Source organism: Psammomys obesus, unplaced genomic scaffold (assembly GCF_907164565.1).
Source record: "Psammomys obesus unplaced genomic scaffold, mPsaObe1.curated_primary_1811, whole genome shotgun sequence".
In the NCBI taxonomy this organism is placed as follows: Eukaryota; Metazoa; Chordata; class Mammalia; order Rodentia; family Muridae; genus Psammomys; species Psammomys obesus.
Genome location: NW_026592776.1, coordinates 1,968,151 through 1,976,418, shown reverse-complemented (window position 1 = coordinate 1,976,418; position 8,268 = coordinate 1,968,151). Strand labels below are relative to the sequence as shown.

At 43.8% G+C, this 8,268-nt stretch overlaps 1 non-coding gene across 1 annotated transcript; it reads left to right on the top strand.

The window, feature by feature from the left end:
* Positions 1–107, top strand: LOC129683172 (U6 spliceosomal RNA). The gene has a single exon (XR_008721117.1). It is a non-coding gene; the product is annotated as a U6 spliceosomal RNA (small nuclear RNA).
* Positions 108–8,268: the final 8,161 nt, after the last annotated feature.

The following is an 8,268-nucleotide window of genomic DNA, read 5'->3' as shown; positions in this document are numbered from 1 at the left end:
GTGCTCGCTTCGGCAGCACATATACTAAAATTGGAACGATACAGAGAAGATTAGCATGGCCCCTGCGCAAGGATGACACACAAATTCGTGAAGTGTTCCATATTTTTCTAGGAATAGTGCTTCCTCGAGATCCAGCCATACTACTCCTAGGCATATATCCAAAAGAGGCATAAGTACACAATAAGGACATTTGCTCAACCATGTTTGTAGCAGCTTTATTTGTAATAGCCAGAACCAGGAAACAACCCAGATGTCCCTCAACTGAAGAATGGATGCAGAAATTGTGGTACATCTACACAATGGAATATTACTCTACAATGAAAAATAAGGAAATCATGAAATTTGCAGGTAAATGGTAGGACCTGGAAAGGATCATCCTGAGTGAGCTGTCCCAGAAGCAGAAAGACACACACAGTCTACTCACTCATATAGACATGTAATATAGGATAAACCTACTAAAATCTGTACATCTAAAAGACTAATCAAGGGAGAGGACCCTGACTAAAATGCTCAGTCCCCATCCCAAAAGGCAAAGAGGAAGGACATCAGAAGAAGAAGAAAACAGGAAACAACCTAGGAACCTGCCACAGAGGGCCTCTGAAAGGCTCTGCCCTGCATACTATCAAGGCAGATGCTGAGACTTATGGCCAACTGTTGGGCAGAATGAATGGAAGAAGTAGGAAATAGTACGATCTGGAGAGGACAAGAACTCCACAAGGAGAGCAACAGAACCAGAAATTTGAACACAGGGGTCTTCCCAGAGACTCGTACTCCAACCAAGTAGCATGCATAGAGATAACCTAGAACCCTTGCACAGATGTAGTCCATGGCAGTTTAGTGTCCAAGTGGGTTACATAGTGTTGGGGAAAGGGACTGCTCTTTGATCACCTCCCCCTGAGGGGGGAACAGCCTTACCAGGCCACAGAAGATGACAATGCAGCCAGTCCTGATGAGATCTGATAGACTAAGATCAGAAGGAAGAAGAGGAGAACCTCCCCTATCAGTGGACTTGGGGAGGGGCATGCATGAAGAAGGGGATGGGATGGTGGGATCGGGAGGGGAGGAGGGAAGGGGTTATGGGGGGATAGAAAGTGAATAAAGTGTAATCAATAAAAATAAAATAAAAACAAAAACAAAATAAAGTCTGTATAAGTAATCTGGGACCATTGAGGTGCAAAATTTAGCAGGACCAGGTTTAACTCCTTCAGCTGTGGTGGCTAAAGTAGATGGTAAGCATCAGCATCCCTCCCTGGCCGCCCTCTCCAACACAGGGCCTCACTATGTAGCCATGGCGATTCTAGAACTCACTATGTGGACCAGACTGGCCTTGAACTCACAGAGATTTGTCTCCTCCCAAGTGCTAGAATTAAGAGTGTGCACCACCCCACCTGGCACTGTACATTTTTCTTTTCGCTCCTCCTCCTTCACTCTCTTCCCCTGTTTTCTGTTCCCCATCTCCACCCCCACCCCCATTGTCCTGGTTCCCTTCCTACCTTCCAATAGCTAACTTGCCTTCTGCTTTCATGTCACCTGTACACTGTTATCCCCATCCCAAGAGCTCTCCTTTTCTTTTCATCCTTTTCTATGAAGACATGTACTGTTTGCCTTTCTGAGTCTGGTTTATTTTGCTTAACGGTGAGTTCCAGTTCCGTCCATTTTCTTGCAAATGCCATGGTTTCGCTTTTCTTTATGACTACATGAAATTCCAATGTGTATATATCTTCCTTCCCCTTTTCTTCTTTCTCTTCTCTCTCTCTCTCTCTCTCTCTCTCTCTCTCTCTCTCTCTGTCTGTCTGTCTCGAGAGAGAATCCCACTATGACCATAAGGTCTCAGTATAGCCATGGCTGTACTGTTCTAGCCATGGCTGGAACTCACTATGTAGACCAGGCTGGTTTCAGACTCACCAAGATCTACCTGACTCTGCCTCCTGAGTGCTGGGATTAAGGATGCATGCCACCACCCCCTGCTTGTGTCTGGTGTTCCTGTCATAGGTTGACTTGAAGTCCTTTGGGTAAATACTCAGGAGTAGTAAACCTGGATCATATTGTAGTTCTAGTTTTATAGGTTTTTTTTTTTTTTTTTTTTTTTTTTTTGGTGTGTGTGTGTGGGGGGGAGGCTTCTACACTGATTCCCATAGTGGCTACATCAGTTTACACACCTACCAACAGTGAATACATGTCCTTCTCACCCACCGCAACCTTTCCGTGCAACCTTTCCATGCAAAACTTAATAGGTAAATGTGCCTGCTTGTGTGTGCTCCTGTATGTATGTATGTATGTATGTATGTATGTATGTATGTATGTGCATGTGGAGCTAAAGAACAGCTTCAGATGTTCCTCAGGAACCATCTACCTCATTTGAGATACAGCCCCTTAGTGGCCTGGACATGGACAAATAGGCTAGGTTAGCTGCTCAGCAAGCCCCAGGGGTCCTCCTGTCTCCTCTTCCCCCGTGTACCCAGATTTTTTAATTTTATTTCTGGGGATTGAATAGAGATTATTTTTCTACTTGCATATAAGGTACTCTGCTGCCTGAGCTCTCTCATCAACCTAAATTTGTATGCTTTTATTAATCTGTCATTTGTCATAAGGAGTCTCAGCCATGAACCTTAGAATGAATAAGTAAAATATATTAATATTCTCCTCATTAATGCCAAAGCCCCACTTCTTTTCAACAAAACAAATCCCTTTATTTCTGTTCTGGCTGGAAAACAATACAATACCTAATGTAAAATTTTCAACAGAAACCTGAGTATAGACAATAGAAACTGTAGGCCCCTCCTTTAACAGCCTTGTTATTTAACAAGAGAATCTGATGCCTGTGAAAAGCTTTCAGGGTGAGATTAGACACTCATCTTTTCCATCACGATTATAAAAGCTACCAATTAAAGAATGCGTGTGTCCCTGCTCTGTAGCTGCGTTGGCACACTCACCGTGAGGCTGGTACTGTACTGAGACACAGACTCTTGAAACAGAAGCCTGCTTCTCTATACAGGAGGACTTGAAGTTCCAGATGAAGACAGCCCACTGGGCAGTGCCCACGGTGTTGCTGGGGCTGTGATGGCAGTCAAGGAAGCTTGTCTTCTAAATTCTAGGAAGATTCAGGGTCAGCAGCTTCATCGGCAGCTGCCACACTGTTAGCTCTTCTAGAACCTTGTTTCACTGTTAGTCACCTGTTACAGGCAGAACTGACCTTCTAGGGTAGCAGTGAAAGTGAAGGGATGGGGATGTCATTTCTTGTTGTTTCTATTTGGTTTTGTTTTGTTTTTGATACAGGATCTCATACAGCCCAGGATGGCATCAAACTTTCTATGCAGCCAAAACTGGCCTTGAAATCTTAATTACCTGACACCCACCCTCTGGGATGCTGAGATTACAGATATGTGGCTCCATGTTGGGTTTGGGAATTTACCATAGTACTTGTTGTGATCTAATTGTCTGGATTCTCCTCCACCTGCTCAATTCTTAGGCTGAAATCTGCTCACCAATGTGATAGCATCAGGAGATGGAGGTCTTTGGAGGTGATTAAATCACTTTGGGGCTCTGATTGGGCTGTCTTTCCTCGTTAATGGGATGAGTGCTTTAATATGAAGTTCTAGAAAGCCTGGTACCTCTTTCACATGGGAGGACAATGAGAGAAAGCATTACCTATGGACCAGCAGCCATCACCAGACAGACTCTGCTAGGGCATTGATCAGGGACATCAGAGCCTCTAGAAGTGTGAGCAATATGCTTCTGTTGTCATACGAAGCCAGTCGGTTACACTTTGTTACAGCCGAGGAAGTGAATCAATGTCTTAGTTATCTTGCCATTGATGTCATAAAGTACCATGACCAAAGAAAGTATTTAATTGGGTTATGGTTTTAGGAGGTTAGAATTTATGATGGCAGAGCAAAGTCATGCTAGCAGGAACAGGTGAGAGCTCCTATTTCAATCAGCAAGTGGGAGACAGAGGAGAGAGGCACACTGGAAACCGCAAAGCCTTCCCCTAGTGACAGGACCTCCTCCGACAAGGCCGCATCTCTTAATCCTTCCCAAACAGTTTCACCCACTGAGGATCAAGTTTTCAAACATATGAGACCATGAGGACCTTTCTCATTCCACCACAAGTAAGTACCAGAGTGACAATGCCCACACTAACAAAAAACAAACAAACAAACAAAAATAAAACCTGCTTCACCTTTCCAAATGTAATGGATTCCCCCCAGCACCTCCTTTCTATCTCCACACCGCTGTGCTAGATGTTGTCAGCCCTTCTTGTCTTTCTTCAGCTTCCACCATTCTGAATAAACTTTTGTTTCTTTGGAGACCTTGGCTCACTGCAGACACTGTACAGACATGGCTGAAACCAATGTTCAGATTCTTGCACTGAGTGACTTATGGGATCTCTACCTGTAGATGCCTCTTCCTATTCCAAACGGGACCCAACCAAATGCTGGTAGGGTATAGAAGAGCCCCAAGTCCTACGAGCTTGTTAGGGGAGCGGAAGGTCACCTCATCTCTTTGGCTTTGGGTGATCTATACTACTGCTGAGCTGAGCATTCATGTTCCCCTAAACCACCAACTCCCCTTGTAACTAGAAACGCTTCCATGTATTTTCCCCAAAATAAAAATGTGCCCTTGATTGTGCATGGAAGCAGATCTTGTAATGGCTACGCCTCAACTGCAAGTACTCATGTGGCCATCGAGAGTAGAGATACATAGTGGTTCACAAAATAGAGCGCTATCCCACAATGAAGAGAATGGAAAGTAAACATGCTACTTAAGAAGGAGGGGTGCTTCTCCTCTCCATTCCACAGAGTCCACCTGCTCTTAGCAGTCCCCAGCATTCCTCACTGCTAAAGAGAGCTACTCACATCTATCCTCTATCTGACAATGCAGAGAAATGAAACGCACTTGCTCAAAACCCCTCAGGTAGGTGTCCCTCAGAGCATTTACTTAGCTCTATGATGAACATAACAATGCATTATTCAAGGAGACCGTGATCTGCCTCCTGCCCACCTCTCTTTATGAGCATTTTGCATGTTGCATTTCTTGATATGTCCTGGTCCGTAGAATTTTTCTTTTTTCTTTGCCTCAAATCCCTCCATTTATCTGCTAACTTCTCTTCTTCCGCATCCCCTCCGCTATGAAGAAGACTTTCCTGATCCCAACTCACCCCTTCACCTTGGCCTTTGTTCTCAACACTTCCCTTCCTTTTTTTCCTCTTTTTTTTTTTTCCTCTGAGACAGGGTCAGGGCTAGGGCTGTAGCTTGGTTCCTAGAGTGCTTGTCCAACATGCACAACACCTAGGGTTTGATCCCCAACACGACATAAACAGGACATGGTGGCACGCCTTTAATCCCAGCACTTGGGAGATAAAAGAAGGAGGACCAAGTTCAGGGTTATCCCTTGCTTCATAGTGAGTTCAAAACCAGCTTCTTTCCAGCCAGCCTGAGCTATATGAGACCACTGAGATAGACCCCTACCCCCACCCAAAGAATGCTCGATATTAGCACCTGTTTGGTGGTCAGTCAGGAGGCACTATGCTCCTCTTCTCATCCTCAAGAGAAACTGTGATAACTAAGAGACAATTTCCTAGAGGTCCCACTGGTTGCATAAATATCAGTTTGCCATTTTTGTGGAGACTTTTGTGGAGAGAGAAAAGAAAGGGGATCAAATCCCAAATCGGTCCCTGAAGAACATCTAATAAACTTCAGGTGAGCTAACCCACACTCCACAAGGGGCTCAGCAAATGGCCTTCAGAGACTTCTGCATCCTTCTTTATTCCTGGAGGGGGATAGGTGGGATCTAGCCACTAGGCAGGCATGGTTTCTGGAGCTTATTCCTGTGCTTCTTTAAATTTGGGGCTGATTTCTTTCAGGTTCCCCCACCACACTGGCTCCCCTCCCTAGCAAGCATTTGTCTGCAGGCAGCCTGGGATTCTAAGGTGCCAGATTCCTATGAAAATGAGCAGAGAAAGAGGGAACAGCAGGCATTTTACAGAAAAAAAAAAAAAAAAAACAAACCAAAAACGCTGTCACCAAGGGAGCAGCAAATGAAAGTAGCTGTTGCAGTTCCCCTAAAATGGTTTAATCACCAAAACAACTGGGGAATAAAATCATAACGTTTTTTTTTTTCTACAACATATCACAGAAGAATATAATACTGTTGGAAAACAAGAAAAGAGAAAAAGGGCCACCTTTGGAAGCAAAATCATAAGTGATTGTGATCATGTGGCTGCATTTTTTTCCAAAGGGTGGATTCACTGGGAAACCCTGAAGAATCTGAGCACAACAGACTCCATTTTGGTAACTAGACTCCATCTTGTAATTGACATAGCTCTGACCCCCTGAACCTGAGAAATGTGTTTGTACTTGCAGGAAACCATGACATTCCAGAAGACACAGTGCGCCCACCCTGACACCAGTCAGTCAGGAAACAGGTCGAAATGACGGTTGTCCTTGTGGTTTCTAAAATAATTACATGTTTTCCTTGTGGTTGCTAAAATAGTTATTCCAACTTGCTTTTAGCCAATCACTAAGTACAAACTTGTTCTTGCTAAATCTCACCCAATCATGTAACTGCCAAGTCTGGAAGCCCCTTCCCCTTTCTAAAAACCCTATAAAAATCAGTTTCTTTCTAGGCTAGGGGCTCCTGGCCTCTGACTGCTGTGTCAGTTCATGCTGGGAATCCGAGCTTAAGCCCGAAATAAAAGCTCTTTGCTTTTGCAGACAATTTCTGACTCCTGGTGTGGTCGGTGGTCTTTTGGGGTCTCACGAATGGGTACAATAGCTCTTGTTAACAGGGGTGGAGGAGGATGTCAATCAAGTCATACTTATTTCTCTGCATGAATCTTGCAAGCCCAAGAGGAAAGGTATACATTAGAGACACAGGAAAGAGGTTATTTGGGGCTTTTTGATTGGTTATCACCAAATACAGTATTTACTCCCACAGAAAAAGACAAAGCAGGGGAGAGAAGCATAAAACTATGAATGATTAAAAAAAAAAAAAAAAAAAAAAAAGCAACCAGCCCCTTAATCTACTTGAGAAACCCGAATAAAAACACAGGAGAAAACCAGCAGGCTGCAATAATGTCCCTCTTGGGAAGAAGAAAGAAAGAAATTACTTCTGGTGTGAAAGTGTTGCTATTTTAGGCAACAGAAATATTCATGGGTAAATCTGTTATCCTTTCATGCTTCAACACAGATAAACCTCACAGATACACGGCGAGCAAAAGACAAAAGACCACATGTTGTGTAAAACCATTTCAGTGTAAAATGTAGAAGAGGCAAATCTATAGACAGAAAGGGAGTTTGTGGATGCCAGAGACTGGGGCTGGGATGGATTGGGAGAATAGGGAGCAAGTATTTAATATCTGTAGTGATGAAATAGTTCTAAAATTAGATCATATGTGCCTCAATCTGTAAGTCTATTTAAAAAACTACTGAATTGCACCCTTCAAATGGATGAATTAAGTGGCACACAAACCACGTCTTTTAAAAGTTGTTTTTGGCTGGAGACGTGACTCAGAGGTTAGGAGAATATACTGCCTTTGCAGGCGACCTAAGCTCTATTCTTAGCACCTATGTTGGGTGGCACATGCCTGCCTGACACTCCAGCTTCAGGGGATCCGATGCCTCTGGCCTCCACACACTGCTTCCCCCATACACATAATTAAAAATAAAATAAGCCTTAAAGAGCAGTTGCTTTTAACAATAACAAAACAAATTGCAATGCCTGTTGGCTGTTATACCTTCAAGAGGGACACAGTTACCTGGAAGTTGGGGCTCTATAGCTCCCTCCGCCTTTACCCAGTAGATAGCATCAAGAAAACGGACTAACACATTTTAATAGGATGGGCATTTTCATAATCACTAATGGCATGGGAGCCACAAAGGCTTAGTGGAAGATAAACAGGACGCCAGCCGAGTTCTCCGACCTCAGTGGTTAAGTGTGAGCACATGTGTGATCCCAAGTGAACCTTTGTCTAGTGCAGAGACAACGCCCAGCCACTGATCTTATTTCACAAGAAGAAGAAGCAGATAAACAGAAAATAAGTGAAGAAATAAATGAGCCGAAGAACCTTTGTGCTTGGGTTCCCATCATCCAGTGGAATGTGTCTTTGCCATGTGTGTTGGCTTAGGCCTCCATCTGGAATTTAAACTGATTAAGCTCAGTCGTGGTGTCCTATATTTGTCCTCTGTTTCACACCATAGCCATGCTGAGTCAGTGCAGAGCACACAGGAAATTGCTGGTTACACTATCCATTTGGGGATGGCTTTTTGT